The following is a 16,486-nucleotide window of genomic DNA, read 5'->3' on the forward strand; positions in this document are numbered from 1 at the left end:
TAAATTCATCTGAAACTGACCTTCTACAAATTGAAATCCTTGGAATAGTCTTAGATTTGCTAAGAAAAAAGATGTTTTATCCTCTTTTATTTCAGTGGTTATCTTCCCTTTCTTCATATTTCTGCTCTCTAAACTTACTGTTTATTTTTGTTTTCTGTTTGTTTTCTATCAAACACATTACTCCAGCATTTTTCCTGGTCAATGGGCAACTACAACGGCTGTGGCAGGTGTCTGGGTCCTGTCTATGCCAGGTCACAAGATGAGATAAACACAGAGTACATGGCACAGAATTTGGGGTGAGAGGCTGAATAGATAAATAAACTGACAAACAGAATCCTTTCAAATGTGTAGGTCACATTCCCACCATGTGGTTGAACTCATGCCATTCTGTGCCAAGGGTGGATGACGTAAGCTGATCTTTGGTCCTCCCCTTACCATGTGCCAAGCACTGTTCTAAGGAATGACACATCTCATTGGATGCAGATATTAAGTTCCCAGCCCAGTTCCATGAGCAAATGGCAGAGACAGTATCCAAAATCACATAGTCCGTGCGAGTCTAAACCCGAGCATGTAACTACTATGCAACACAGGGAATTAAGCCGCAGGCTGTTACTTTAAGACCTGCTCTTTTTCTGTGTACAATGTCCTCCTTAATTAAGCACATGGTAGGCCCCGTCATCTTTCAGGGGAGAAGAAATCATCCTCCTCCACCCTGCAGAGGGAAAGGGTAATGCCCTGTGTCCAATTTTCTTTTCATTGCTATTTTTATTATGGAAACACAAATGTTCAGTGATTTCAAAATGAAAACAGGGAAAGTTAATTTTGTCATCCTTATCTAATAAAATTCTTAATGGGTTTCTCACCCATTATCATAAATACTTTTATTGTTTCTAAATTTTTTTCTCAGCTGCACAGTAGTATATCTTGCCTTCAAAAAATATTTTAAAACATTTAAAAGAGACATGTTCTTTTGGTTTTTAGATCTCTTAAGTATCCAGTGGCTATTTGGGATTTAGTTCTATTTTCTCAATGTAGATCAGAAATAAGTGTTCTAAAGGTGGAGTCGACACTTTTGGCACAAATTTTATGTAGTGAAAGTGTGGGCTATTTGATGTGAAAAATCATGAACACGAGTTTGGACCAGACTTTTGACTTAACCTGCTCCATTTGCCCATCTCTAAAATTATTTTCTAGGTTACTTCTTTTCCCTTACTTTCCCCTTTATCCAATGAGAATAGCATATTGTTAATTTAATTGAAGTGTTAACAATTATTTTTGTTTCAAACCTCAAAGAGTTGTAAATTCTAGATAAACTTATTCTTTATGTGGTGCTGAGACTGTGGGGTGAGGTTGGATGGAGGCTTGTGTATAGAAAAGGGTATCTCTTTCATAGACCAGTGGTTCTCAAAGGGAACCATTGGTCTCAGCACGGCTTGGGAGCTTGTTAGAATGTAAATTCTTAGGCCCCACATATTCTCTGCTAGATCAGACTGAGGATAGAACCCTGAGTCAACATTTTATAATCCTTACAGGTGATTCTGATGCATGCTAAAGTTTGAGAACCACTGTTGTAAAATACTCTAAACTCTGTGGTCAGTGTCTCCTTTACAGACCTATTAACCTCCAAGTGTGCTTCCTCTCTCATTCTTACTTAAGGGAGGAATTTACTCCTTCAACAAATATTCTTTAAGTGCTTGGTGTGTATCAGGCACAGTTCTAGGCACTGAGGATATGATGTTGAAAACAACAGACAAAAGTTTCACATGCCACGTGAAACTAGTTAACATTCTGACAGGGGATGACAGATAATAAAGAAGTAAATAGATAATATATTGGATTGGCCAAAAAGTCTGTTATGTTTTTTCTGTCTGATGGCTCTAGAAGCACTTAGTTGTCTTTAACTTCATTCAAAACAATTTTGTTAGATTGTATTGTGACAATTGTCATATCACTGTGCATTTTTTAAAAAAACAATGAAATTGATTAATTTTGATGCAGCCATTTTAATATTGAAGATAGAAGGAAATGCACATTTTTGGTGTGTTATGTTTTATTATTTCAAGAAAGGTAAAAATACAGCTGAAATGCAGAAAACAATTTGTGCAGTGCATGGAGAAGGTGCTATAACTGATTGAATGTGTCAAAAATTGTTTGAGAAGTTTTCAGAACTATTAACATTTTGGCCAAATAATTCTTTGCTGTGGGGCTGTCTTTTGCATTGGAAGATGTTTAGCAGCACCCCTGGCCTCTACTCACTAGCTAAAATTCAAAAAGTAAGAATTTTATATTAAATACAAGAATCCCTTCCTTTTTCAAGAGCTCTCTCATCTCAGCCCTTAAGTAATGAGAAGACAGGTCAGGAACCCCCTCCCAGAGATAGGGCCCTAGATATATGAAACCCTCAAAGTGTAAATGAAATAAAATTGTTGTTTTAGAAGGAGAAATGATAGAAAAAAATGCTGTTTTTTATCTTTGGGTGGCATGAATGAAAGGAGTTTTTTGAAAATCCCTAATTAAAAAATACATACTGAGGATTTGGGATAAAATGTGTATCATGTATGTAACCCAGAAAAATTCCATTTAATTTTAGGTTATGGCAGACACAGATGGGGGAATTTCTCTGTGACCTGATATAAGCAAGCACAGTCTCTGTGGGAAACAATCACTACGAGAAAGAGTCGCCAGGAAGAATGCCTGTAGGATCAGACCTACAAAGACTATAGATAACAGAAATAGTAACAACACTGCAGAAATAAAGTGTTTGACACCTTGAAATGAATAAAATGAATCAAAAACAATGAAGGAATAGAGTATATAAAAATAATCAGGAAGATCTGAAAAAGATCTAAAAGAGTCACTAGAATTTGAGAATATTAAAATTAAAAACATAGACAAGTTGAACAACAGTTTGACACAGATAAAGATAGAATTACTGTGCTAAAAGTTACACCTGAAGACATTACCAAACAATCAGAAAAAAAAAAGTGAAAAATATGAGAGATTAAGAGACTGTTCAAAGCACTGCAAAATCCTTCATTGGAATCACTATCAGGTGCCACATCTTATTTCCCAAATCTTAATCAATGTCTGAATTCTCTCCCCTTTCAAAGATGATTTTAGTTTTGGGAAAAGTCAGAAGTCACAGGGGACCAAATGTGGGCTGTAAGGGGGCTGAGTCACCTGGGTGATTTGATGTTTCACCAGGAAACTCTGCACAAGACATGATGCATGAACAGGCACGTTGTCATGATGAAGCTAGCAGGCATTTTCTTTTCATCATATTGCATCTCTCAGTGAAGAACATTGAGGTAGTACTTCTTATTAATTGTTTGGCCTAGAGGAGCGTGCTCATGAATGTGTTGTCCACATCCTCAACACATGACAATACATCCTCAATCATGTGTTGAGGATGTGGACAACACATTCACAATCAAAACACACAGTTAACATGGTCTTGATCTTGCTGCAACTATGCCGCGCCTTTTTTGGGTATGGAGAGCCAGGTGACTTCCATTGGGATGACTGGGCCTTTGTTTCCAGATCATGTCAGTAGACCCACAATTCATCTCCAGTTATGACCTTCTTGAGGAAATCTGGTTCATTGGTAGAGGTTTGAACCAAGTCATTAGCAACTGCAGCATGATGTTCCTTCTGCTCTGGTAGCAGAAGCCTTGGAACAAATTTTGCCATGATACATTTCATGCCAAGATCCTGCATATAAATCTCGGACACTGTAGTTTTGGGAATCCCCAGAGCAGCTTCTAGTTCTTACACTATGAGTTGTAAACCTTTGTTGATTGCAACCCGTACACATTCAGCACTCTCAGGTGTTCTACTTGTTGCAGGTCTTTCAACAGATTCTTGACCATCTTTGAAGCATTTGTGCCACACTTTTATTTGTGCTGCACTCATTGCATTGTCTCCAAAATCCTTCTGAATCACTCAAATAGTTTCTGTGACAGAATGTTCAAGCTTAACACAAAATTTGATGCAGATTCATTCTCTACTCACTCAGTCATTTTGAATGTGACGGCCACACAGTACACATGCTCACTCAGCAGCATCTACCACCCCCAATAACTAGTTTACAAAGTCATCATCGTTCATGCATGCACATTCCAGGCCACTCTCTTTGGCTGCCAGGTTGCATGATGTTGTACAAACCATTCTCATTATATTAATAGCTGGACTTTTTCCATGCAGATCTCATATGACATGAAAAGCACAGACAAAAATAAACAAATAAACAAGTGAGAGTGCATTAAACTAAAACGCTTCTGCACAGCCAAGGAAACATAATGAAAAAGCAACCTACCAAAAGGTAAAAAATATTTGCAAATCACATATGTGATAAACAGTCAGTATGCAAAACATAAGGAATTTTTATGACCCAATAGCAAAAAATAACAATAATAATTTTAAAATATTGCAAAAGACTTAAATGGGCATTCTCCAAAGAAGACATACAGAAATGGCCCAATGTCACTAATCATGGAAATGAAAATCAAGCAACAATGAGTTATCACTTCACGCCTATTAAGATTGTTATTATAAAAAAATAAAAATAAAAAAACCAGTGTTGGTGAGGATGTGGAGAAATTGGGACCCTCATGTACTGGTAGTGGGAATGTCAACTGGTGCAGCAGCTATGGAAAAATCAAAATTCTCAAAAAATCAGAATAGAATTACTATATAATCCAGCAATTCCACTTCTGGATATTTACCCAAAAGGACTGAAATCAGCATCTCAAAGAGATATTTGTACCTCCATGTTTATTGCTTCACTATTATCAATAGCCAAGACAGGAGGCAAACTAAAGGTCCATCAATAAATAAATGGATAAAGAAAACGTGGTATATACATATAATAAACATTACTCAGCCTTAATAAAAGGAGGAAATTTATTTCCTAACATGCCTGAACCTTGAGAACATTATGTTCAATGAAATAGGGCAGCCACAGAAAGACAAATGTTGATGAGGTATTTAAAGTAGAGCACTATACACACACACATACACATAGTAGATATATATACACATATAGACATATATAAAAAATATATCAATCGCTTCTCAGCCTTTTGGCTGAGACCAAGTGTAGTATCTGTTCTTATCAGTTTAAAATACATAATATATCAGTATTTGTGTAAACTGTGTATGTGTTACATGTGTATATATAATGTCATGTAACATAAGAAAAATTGTATGTCACAGAATATATAAAGTGTGTTTGTACTGTATAGAACTTTTATCATGACTTTTTCACTTAACACTCAAGAGTGAGTGAAAAATCAAGCCATATTAAATATTCTTCAAGAACATAATGTTTAATGGCTGCATATTCACTCCTATAGATGTGCCATAATGCACTCAATCATCAGGCTGTTGTTGGATGTGGATTCCACAGAAACTGTTGTACTGCATGGAAACTATTTGACTGCCTGTGTGAGCCTTGAGGGGAGGGCCATGGATCGCAGGCTCCAGGGCACAGCAGGGACCCAGTAATCCTCAGCCAGCCTCAGGCATGAACATCTCCAGTCTTGCTTCCCTGCACCCACCCAATACAAGCCTGGAGTTTTCATTTCTTTGAAGAATGCTAATATGGAGCCTTTCTCACATTCATGCTGAATTGTTCCCCTGACAGCTGGACAACAATGGAAAGAATTCTAAAGTGTCTTGAGACTGCAAATAGAAAAAGAACAGTAATTGCCTGTTCTAGCAGCTTACATACAGAATCAAAAGACCCAGTTGTACAGGTTCCTTGGAACAAATAACAGTTGCCTTCAGTAACTGTCTAATGCTCAATACCTTTCTATGAAGGTGGTTATTATTCTTGTGTATTTATCTAAGACTCAGAACTAGTAGGAATTTTTTCACATCTACAAATTAATAGAGGGGTGATATCATGGGTTTTGTCTACCTTTTAAAAATAACTTAAGCTTAAAGTAAATCTCACATTCAGGAAGAAATTCTGGTCTACTTCCCAGAAAGTTAGATAATAAACTCTTACGAACACATAATTTACTCAGTGCATTTTCTGAAGTGCAGCTGTAAGGCTGTCTGTTGGAGAGACTACTTGGGCTTAATTGATCAGTTATGGTAAAAGTCATAGAATTTCATGGCTGGGAAGAGCTCTTGTTTCACAGATGAGGGGATGAAAGCCCAGGGTCACACAGCTAGCTGATGGTACCAAATGGACTGGGACAGAACCTCGTTCCCTAATCAGGGTGTCTGTGACTCTCTGTGTGCTAGGTCACTGTTAAGGAGCCTCTGCAGCAACCTCAGGTCTCAGTGGCAGGCCACCATCTAATATGGACTCTTTAACTGTGCAAAACAGGTAACCACCAATCACCTAAAGAGAGAAAGGAGATACATTAGTGAGATCATAGCAGCAGCTCCCTGTGGAGCACCCCCTCTCAGTTACATCTTGTTGTCCCCACTGGTGGTCCTGCCGAAGCCTCTCCCATCGATGCTGCTGCGGCCACAGCACTGAGGCTACTCTGAGGGGATTGGGAGCAGGCGTAAAGGCAGACCCAATGTTGAGACCAGGGCAGAGCCCTATAGTCACTTTACGTGTTTCTCTCCTGGCCTTGTGTTGTGGATTTGGCTCTAAGGGAGATGTTATAGGTTAGATTTTGTCCCCCTAAGGTGCTACCCCCCAGTACCTCAGAATGTGATCTTACTTGAAAATAGGGTCTTTAGGGAGGTAACCAAGTTAAAATGAGGGCATTAGGACAGACTGTAATCCAATATGACTGGTGTTCTTATAAAAAGGGGACATGTGGACACAGAAAAACACACATAGAGGGAAATGATGTGAACTCACAAAGAGAACTCTATCCACAAGCGAATGTGAAGATACAGCGAAGACTCTATCCACAAGCCAGGGAATGTGTGAGGCTACCAGAAACTAGGAGAGAGGTCTGGGACAGATTCTGCCTCAAAGCCCTCAGAAGACGTCAACTATGTTGACACCTTCATTTCAGACTTTCAGCCTCTAGAACTGGAAGATGTAAACTTCTATTGTTTAAGCCCAGCCTGTGGTCCCACAGCCCTAGGAGATGAATACAAGGAGCATCCTTCAACCTCATGACTTTTCCTTATCAAGCTCTTCCAGCTAACAATCACTTTTTCTTTTTCTCACACCAGATTCTTTAGAGAAAGAATCTCTTTGGTCTAGTGCTTTTCTCATACCAGATTAGTCTGCAGAGTGCTTCTCTACACTTAGGGCCCTACACCTGGTTCAGTCAGCTGTGATCTAAAACAGATCATGTCCCTTCAGCTGAGGGCACAGTTCAGACATCTATGACTCTGGAAGGTAGTAAGACTTTTAGGCACCACATTGATACATTTTTGTACCACCATAAGGTAAACCACACGTAATAATTTGTGAAGCTGTACTAGGGGACAAAGAACCTCCAAGCCCAAATAATAACAAGAGGGACTAAACTTTAACATGTTGCATAGCAGTGGAGGCTATAGTCTAACGAATTACAATAAAGTATATGTCTACATTTGGAAGCTGTTTCAAAAAGTCTAGGACCACAAGAGTATTGAACAAGTGTTTTGTGCCAGTCTCAGCACAAATTATGTTATTGGCTAGAAATGACTTGGGACACTCACCTGGGCCCTTGAGCGTCCCCCCCTCAGACATTTCCCCTTTAGGAACTAGTGCTGTGAATGGACCAGGCCTTGTGGTTCTCATTATGATTGCAAGATGCTCATAGCAATATTCATCAGGGAACTTTGAAAAACAAGGTTTATTACTCACAAGCCTAAGAGGGTACATGGCACAACCAGGGCCACACACAGTGAGTCTGTGGGTAGAGAAAGATTGAGAGTGTGGGCCTGGAGTTCTGCTTTTATTGGGGTTGAGGGTGGTGGCCTAGAGTTTTGTGTGTTCACTCTATGTTGGTTATTTAAAACATAAGAAAGGGAATTAAAGCTGCAAGCAGGAAGAAGCAACCCGTCAAGTGCCCAGTTCTGTAACTCAGCCAGAGACCTCTAAAACAAAAAAAACTTCAGTGGTGAGGCAGCCTGGCTCTTTACCTAGTCACTTGGCTGGCAGTGTGTTTATTGGAGATAGATGTCTTTGAAATGAATGCCTTAGCCATCAAAAACTTAATGCCAGACCCTTGCATTAAAATCAAAAAGGCCGATTATCAAGGCTAACACTACAGTAAGACATGACATGACTTACCTATGTTTAAAGAAGAGAGACACTACCCTGGCTGGTGTGGTTCGCCACAGTTGGTGGGAACATTGTCCCTGTAACCAAAAGGCTGCAGGTTTGATTTCCATGAAGGTACACACCTAGGTTGCAGTTTTGATCCCTGCTCCAGGTACATAAGATCCTGGTCTGGGTACATTCGGGAGGCAACAAATTCATGTTTATCTCTCACATTGATGTCCCATCCTCTCCCTTCCTCCCTCTTTAGAAGCAATAAAAAATGTCCTCAAATGAGGATTAAAATAATTTTTTTTTAAGTGAAGAGAGACACTGAAACATTCTCATGACATCAGAGAGAAGGCCGAGAAAGAGTCACCCATGAGTTGTGTGTAGAATTAGTCCAAGCTGCCTTTCAGTGATTTGGGCTCTGATTTTATATTTAATCAGGCAGACTTCTGCTTACCAATCCAATATATCAGGCTTCTGGGAGTATGATGGACATGGAAATTTTGATCATTCTCTTGCAAAGGAATAGATTTTTATTCAGACTTATACATCAGTCTCTTGTGAGTTTAAGCAACATAAATCAGTTCTCCCCGAGACTCGTCCAGTACCGCTCTGTGGCCTGAAACAATTAGACAGCAGAACCAAACCTAAGAACTAGACTCTGAGCAGTAGTGAGTTCGACTGTCAGTGAAACCTCTCTGAACAGTCACGTGGCTTTCTTTTCTGCCCCTCTGTCCCTATCTCCCGATTGCCACGAGGAATCAAAGTGAATATTAGAACTGAAAGTAGCCCTATTTAGGAAAAAAGAGAACTAAACTTGGACTTGGGCAGATATGACTTAAGTTCTGCCTTGTCACTGATTTCACGTGTAATTCTGAGCAAGTTCCTTAACTCTGTGACCTCCACTGTCTCCACTTTAGAATGGGAATATTAAAATCTATGTCACAGAGCTGGGAGAAAGAAGGCATCTTGCACAGGGTATAGCACAGAATCCGTGTGTAACGGACAACAGCTTCAGGCCTCGGCTTGCAGATTGTACTGGATATCGGATGAATTTACCACTCACTCTTCCCAGTTATCTCCTCTTACCAGTAGCTGATGGCTGTTCAAGGACTGAAAATTAATTTTTACATTAGCCCAAGCAAAACATAATTAGGAAGTCAAATCTGTTGCTGCAGCAGCCACAACAGTAAAAATAGGAATGTGCATCACAGATAATGGCGTCTTTAGCAGCCTGCAGTGTCCTTGCAAGCCCCTCCCTCACACAGATGGCTGAATTTATGGAGATTTCATGCACAAAGCAAAGAGCACTGGGCTCTGAATTTTTAAAAGCCTTCATTGTAGTCCTGCTTCTGTTATTTTGTGGAGACTTTGTGTATATCACCTCTCTCTCTGTGCTTCCATTTCCTCATCTGAGTGTGGCCAGTACTCCCAGTTTGACCTGAACTCGTACTTACCCTACGAGTCAGGGAAGCTTGGAAGGATGAGGGGTTGTAAAATGGATATTCTCTGGGTCTCTTTAAATAAACAAATGAAGGAGGTGGCAGCCATGGAGGTGCACAGCTCAGACCTCTTTTCAAGAGACTTACTGTGAGTAGCTGGAGGTCAGCCTCCAACTGCTGCACCTTCTTGATGTACCATGACTCCTCCGTACATTCTCGGCAGCATTCACATGGAAGCTGTGTTTCTTTTCCAGCCGCTCCATCCAAAGGCTGGGTACAGCAAGGGTGCTAGAGCCAGGCTGTTTCTGCCCACTTTGGGCTCCCTAGCAGACTATCTTTGTTTTGACAGGGTGGTAGCCAGTCACAAAGATAGCCCAATGATCCTCCAATGAACCCCCACGCCCGTGTAGACCCCTCTGATGATGGGCTGACTGGTAAGAGTCCACAGAATTGATAGCATGTGACTTCCAAAGCTAGATTATAAAAGGCATTGCAACTTCTGTGTTGTACCCTCGACTCATTCACTCTGGGGGAAGCAGTTTTTTGGAGATGTCTATGTGAGAGGAAATAGAGGCCTCCTGCTAATAACCAGCATCAATTTGCCAGCCATGTGAGTGTGCTACCTTGAAAGTACGTCTTCTCACCCAAATCAAGTCTTCTGATGACCATAGTTAGTATCTCGACAGCAACCTCATGAGAGGCTGTGAGCCAGAACTACTCAGCTAAGCTGCTCCAGAATTCCTGACCCACGGAAACCATGAGATCAAGAAAGTTTGTTGTTGTTTTAAAGCATTAAGTTTCAAGGTAAGTTGTAACACAATAATAAAAAAAACTGATTCATGGACTCCGGAATGACCTAGCCAACACTCAGAGTGCGCTGCAGTCCAGTACTCGTTCTACGTCGTTCCTTTCCTTGCCTCTCTCCTTACACCAGTGTCTGACCTGCATAGAGACTGATCTGAAAGCTCTCTCCACCAGCTCATGCTCCTTCTCCTCTTTATCCTTCAGAGGCACTTCCCCCTACAAACCTCGTCCATGCCTAACTGCGTCTTAGTGGGAACACTTGCCTGGCATATACCATATTCTGCCGTGTATAATGTGCACTTTTTTTTGCCCAAATTTCTGAGGGAACAATAAGGGTGCGCATTATACATGGGTATAATGATTACCTATCATGGGTGTAATAATGGATGTAATAATCCTGTGTATAATGTGCATAAAAACATGGATACGCATTATACACAGCAGAATACAGGTAGCAGGTTTGGTATTTATTTGTTGAACAAATGAATGAGTGAATGCCTCCACATAAAGGTGGGATGGGGAAGAAGTACAGTTATTTTAGCTGGGGAGACTGGAACTGGCAGAGCCTACTGTCCCCAAGAGTTTTCAGAGGGCTGAAGATAATTAAATGAAAACCATCTATTCAACTGTTCACCATGACAACTACCCTTGATTGATGAGCCCTGAGGAATAGCCTGGAAAGATTTCAATCTATCTGAGAGGATCACCACCAACCAGGGATTTTTTCTGAGCTGATTTTTCTAAGATCTGCAGATAATGTTGTCACTAAGTTTGACGGAATGACAATTTTCAATTCATCCCACTAGCACCTCACCGTTTTATCTGGCAGCCTGCATGCTGGCTAAATGGCATTTTAGTGTTAATGCAATGGCATCACAATCTTGTATATCTCTTTCCTCTCATCTGGTTTAAGGACATCTCTTTAAGGGAACAAAACATAAGGAAGTATCAAATCCTTCCTCACAGGATAATATTTGCAATTGAGAATTGCATACTGGTGCCATGTTATGAAAAAAACAGTAATGCATTAAAAGAATATGCACTTTATTAGACATTTGTTGAACACCATCCAGAAGGCCATCTTTTACTAGGTTGCTTTATGGGCGCTGCTTCATCTCAAGATGGATAGAAATATTTGGACTTTTTCTTCTAACTCTGAGCACAGTCTATCCCTCACTTTCGCCCCAGGGGTCTGTGGCACACAGGTTAGGAATCATGGCTTTTACTCATCTTTCTCAAGTGCAGGATTCAAAACTGAAAGTCCCTGTTGGGCCCAATTCAAGGAATTCAGCCACAGTGGGCTCCCCGGGTGAGTCTGACTGCCAGAGAATCAGCGTCTGGGCACTCGCAACTGAAATTCCTGGGTCATTTGTACTTTCCCTCCTTCAGCCCCAGAACATTCAACTTGAAGGGTCCCAGAGTATTGAGAACCCCACTAGCGAGGGTGTGCATGCTCTGGATGGGGTAGAAGAAGTCTCCCTCCCAAATGGAGAATGAGAACTTCAGGATGAACCAGGCTTATACTTCACCCAGAGGGAGAGGCCTGCCTGTACCCCCGGTGACTCTATTGTCATTTTCCCATCCCAAGGCCTCTATCATGACACATATGCCTAGACACACCCATCCCCTATCCCATGTCCACCCCCAAGTGCCCCGCTCTTATAGAGGTAGGATTCCCCAGATTGTTCAAGTCTAACTTCCTATGGCTACTTGCTAGTTCCAAGAGTAATCTCATCTCAGTAGTTAATGTGCCAGAAGGATGTCAAGTCTAAACTCCAAACTGTAACGGGGCACAGCCAGGACCCCCGCAAAGGGTATTTGTAACGGGGTCCAGAGATTGGGGTGTCCAAGAAAAATATATTCTCCCCACCCCAGGGCAGGCTGCCATGGGGGATGGGAGCCTTGAGCAGGGCCAATGAGAGTTATTTTGTATGTCAATAACAGGATAGCTTCATTCCTCATATGCAAAGAGGGTTATTTTGCATATCACCAAAGCTAATCAGAAAGGTTTCAAAGACTTTATACAGAATGTAACTGGGAGAGAGGGAGGAAAGACAGGGGCCTGCAGGAGAGACAAAGGGACACAGACTCTGGGGAACAGTGTGAAGACCACATGGGAAGAAAGAGGGGAAGAAGGACTCTTGCTAGTGGGCCAGGAGAAGGTGCCACTTGGTTATGGATTAAGAGCTGGAGATCGCGGCGACGCAGCGGATGGTGCTGAGACCCAGGAGAGGCCTGCCTAGCCGAGCCCTGGACTTCTGTTCTTTTTTTCTTCTGAAGGACGGTACCCTGACCGGCCTGACTGGCCTAACTGGGCAAAGCGGGGAAGGCAGGATGGTGTGTGGTGTGGGGTGGTTGTTTTGAAGGGATTTTGAGGTTTAAGGGTGACATTTAGCCATTAATCAAACCTGTATAACTTTTGAATAAATAGTTCCTTTTCCTTTTCACCAAACTCTGCCATTCAGAGCCATAATTCCAAGGGCGGCGGGCAAAGGACCCACAACCGAGGTGTCCCGGGGAAGGAGGGTGTCGTTTCAGTAATAGCATCTGGCCACCCCCCCACCACGGATCCCTTTGTTCGGTAACAAAACTGCATATAAAGTTGAGCTTTTCTGTGCCCCCACTATACTTGATTCAGATAGAAAATTGGACGGGGCTGGGACGGGGGAGCAGTCCGAATTCTCCATTTCCCTGACAAGTGCTGCTACTTTCCCTCTGAGGCTGCGTTTGGCTCCTCCCGCCTGAGAAAATGAGCCTAACTCCAGGGAGAGAAGGGGCAGGACTGGCCAGGGCCCCTTGCTGCCTGTTGGTCCCCAATGCCCACAGCAGACATTTATTGATGCTTCGTATGGATCATTTGTGGGTCCCCCTGGAAACCCACCTGATATTGTTCCCTTAGCAGGGCACAGACCCATTCACTAAGCTGCTTATAGCCACCCCCCACCACTCTCAGCTTCTCTCTGCTGAAATTACACCTCTCTTAGGAGGGTCTGCTCCCCAGGGCCTCCCACTGTGCCAGGGATTCCTCATGCAATCGAAGTGGATGGCCACTGCTCTTCACTCTGCCACCTGAGAAACTGCACTCTGGAGACCCATGAGGAACCCCACAATGGTGGCTTCCCTTAAGGTCATCTCCATAAACACCCCACTCACCCCCATGGAACTGGGGGCTGGACTCACTGAACCCTGTCCTGGACTCTCTCATTTCCACCCCATGAGACCCCATGTGGGCATTGGGCTAAGAAGCATGGGACCTGGTGTCAGCCACCTTTAAAGTTCTAGACCATTCACACAAGGGGATGCTAAGTGCTGGCCACCTATGGTTTTGTTCTTGGTCTTTGGGGCTTCAGCTGAAACTGGGACACAAACAGTCCCATTGTGACACACAAAACACAGACTAATTTACAACAATACTTACAAATGTGTCTTAGTTTACATAAATACACAGCAAAACCCAAAAGGCCTTTACTACTAAACGACTAGAGCTGAATATATGCATTTTCATGATCCAGCAGTTTCACTCCTAGGTATATACCCCAAAGAAAGGTGCATATGTTCCCCAAAACACATAAAAGGATATTTGCACCAGCATGCTCCATAAGAGTCTCGAAGTAGAAATTACTCGAAGGAACAACAGAAGAAAGTATATGTGATTTATTTATCCATGGGAATACTAGCAGCTGAGAGAATAGACAGCTACACGAAAGATGGATGAAGCTGACGAGGATGATGCTGAGCAAAACGGAGGGCTGAAAGGAGGACATATTGTGGCACTCCGTTTCTTTAAAGCTCAAAAACAAGTCAAAACTAACATATGGTATTAGAGATCAGAGTAGCAGTAGTGACCGAGAAAGGCTATGGCAGGGGCTCTAGGCTGCCGGGAGGGTTCTGCTCTGGTCTGGGAACGTGGTACATTTGCTCCTGAGGCCCCATCACACTGCACATGCATGATGTGCACGCTTCTCCATACACTTGTTAGACTTTAACACACAAGCTACTTCAAAGAAGGAGTCGGCTCCAGGCAGAGCACACTGCAAGGGGCCAGGAGTCTTTAGAAACAAATGACCACAGCCACACTGAGCAGAGGTGACAGCCCCGCCAGGGCCTTTCAGGAGGAGACTGTGAATCTCTGCAGCCCCCACTGACTTCTGACACTTGTTTCTCCTGCTCTGTTTTTCCCACCGATTTGTCTTGTTAGCATCTATCCTCGTCCATCTTAAATGTAAATGGCCTTGCTTCTTCTGCAGAGTGATAACAAGGAGAGAGCAAGGGATTTTTTTAGGGCTTTAAATTTTTTAGAGGTGTTTTAGGTTCACAGCAAAATTAAGAGAGGAAGGTTCAGAGGTTTTTTTTTTAAATCTGCCTCCTGCCCTCACACGTGCAGAGCCTCCCCCATCATTAACATCTCTCAGCTGAGTGGGACATTTGTTACAATCTATGAACCTACACTGACACGCTATTATCACTCAGTCTACAGTTTACGTTAGAGCGAGTGCTTGATGCTGTACATTCTATGGATTTGGATAAACGTGTAATAACATACACCCTCCCTTCTAGTGTCATACTGAGTGTATTCACTGCTCTAAACATCTTCTCTCCTCTGCCTATTTATTCCCTCCCCCCTAATGCCTGGCAAATACTACTCTTTTATTTATATTATTTTTTTCCTCACCTGACATGCTCACTGACCTTAAAGAGAAGGAAAGGAGGGAGAAAAACATCAATGTGAGAGAGAAACATGGTTTAATTGCCTCCCGTATGCACCCTGACCAGGGATTGAACCTGCAACTAGGCATGTGCCCTGACCAGGAATTGAACAGCCAACGCTTTGGTTTGTGGGATGATGCTCCAACCAACTGAGCCACACTGGCCAGAGCAACAACTGATCTTTTTACTGCCACCATTCTTTTACCTTTTCTGGGATGTTCTATAGTTGGAATCATACAGCCTTTTCATATTGGCTTCTTTCACTTTGTAATATGCATTTAAGATTACACCACATTTTTTCATGACTCACTTAATTTTAGTGCCGAATTGTAGTCCACCGTCTGGACGTACCACAGTTTACTTATCCATTCATCTTCTGAAGGACATCTTGGTTACTTCCAAGTTTGGATAATTACAAATAAAGCAGCTTTAAACATCCATGCACAGATTTTTGTGTAGGGAGCATGGGATTTTAAAACAGGATATCTCACTTCGAGGCCCAGTTTCCCTACCTACTTGGTTTCTTGAGCAAAGTACAGAATTTCTCTAAGCCTCAGTTTCTTACTCTGTAAAATGGGAGATTAGAAGAGTTAAAGGCCCTGAAAGCTCTCTATATACTAGAAGATGATGTACACATTCTAGGTCATTATCACTAGTCTTTGCTTTTAGTTGGGGAGTTGGCCCAGGGCAAGGTCACCAGGCAAGCTGACAAGCTGAAGGAGGCCTGTGACGACTGATCGTTGTCCCCCATGCCTTCAGGGAGGGCTTGGAAACCACTGACAGCCCAGTCTCACTCATCTCTGAGCAGCATGTCAGGACCCTCCAGAATGTCTCCACTGCAAAGCGTTCCTCTCCTCTATCCCCCAAGAGGGATGGAGCACCGGGGGAAATGGATTGCCACCGCTTGCCACTCCCAACAGGAGGAGAGGCACGGCTGCTCTCCCTGGCAGTCCCTGCGCTTTTTTCAATTGGTGATTAATAGAGTTCACTCTAGGCACAGTCAAGCCCATGGAGCAGTAGATAAATAACAGGCAGAGTTTAAGAAGATGCATGTTCTTTGAGTTAATAATTTTAACAGCCGGAGAAATACTGTGGTTCTCATGGTAACGGGGATCTGAGATTCAGACTCTAATTTGAAAGTCTCAGACTAATATGTACAGATAGTAATCCTACAGGAACTTCTTTCTTTCTCTTAATTGGGGCAATTTTAATGAAGCAATGATATAACACAATTTGAAGAAACAATGTAGAATAGACTAATTTCCTCTAAATATATCAATAAAATGCATGCTTGTAAACATTTTCTAAGATGATGTGGGAGGTTTATGGTATTTGCTTCAGAGATTTAGCATAAACC

General features: G+C 42.2%; 1 pseudogene; it reads left to right on the forward strand.

The window, feature by feature from the left end:
• The first annotated feature begins 5,065 nt into the window (after positions 1 to 5,065).
• Positions 5,066 to 5,195, forward strand: LOC129083965 (uncharacterized; annotated as a pseudogene).
• The last annotated feature ends 11,291 nt before the right edge of the window (positions 5,196 to 16,486 follow it).

Source organism: Pteronotus mesoamericanus, unplaced genomic scaffold, assembly GCF_021234165.1.
Source record: "Pteronotus mesoamericanus isolate MK-2021 breed Mesoamerican mustached bat unplaced genomic scaffold, CSHL_Meso_final scaffold_167, whole genome shotgun sequence".
NCBI classification, from domain to species: domain Eukaryota; kingdom Metazoa; phylum Chordata; class Mammalia; order Chiroptera; family Mormoopidae; genus Pteronotus; species Pteronotus mesoamericanus.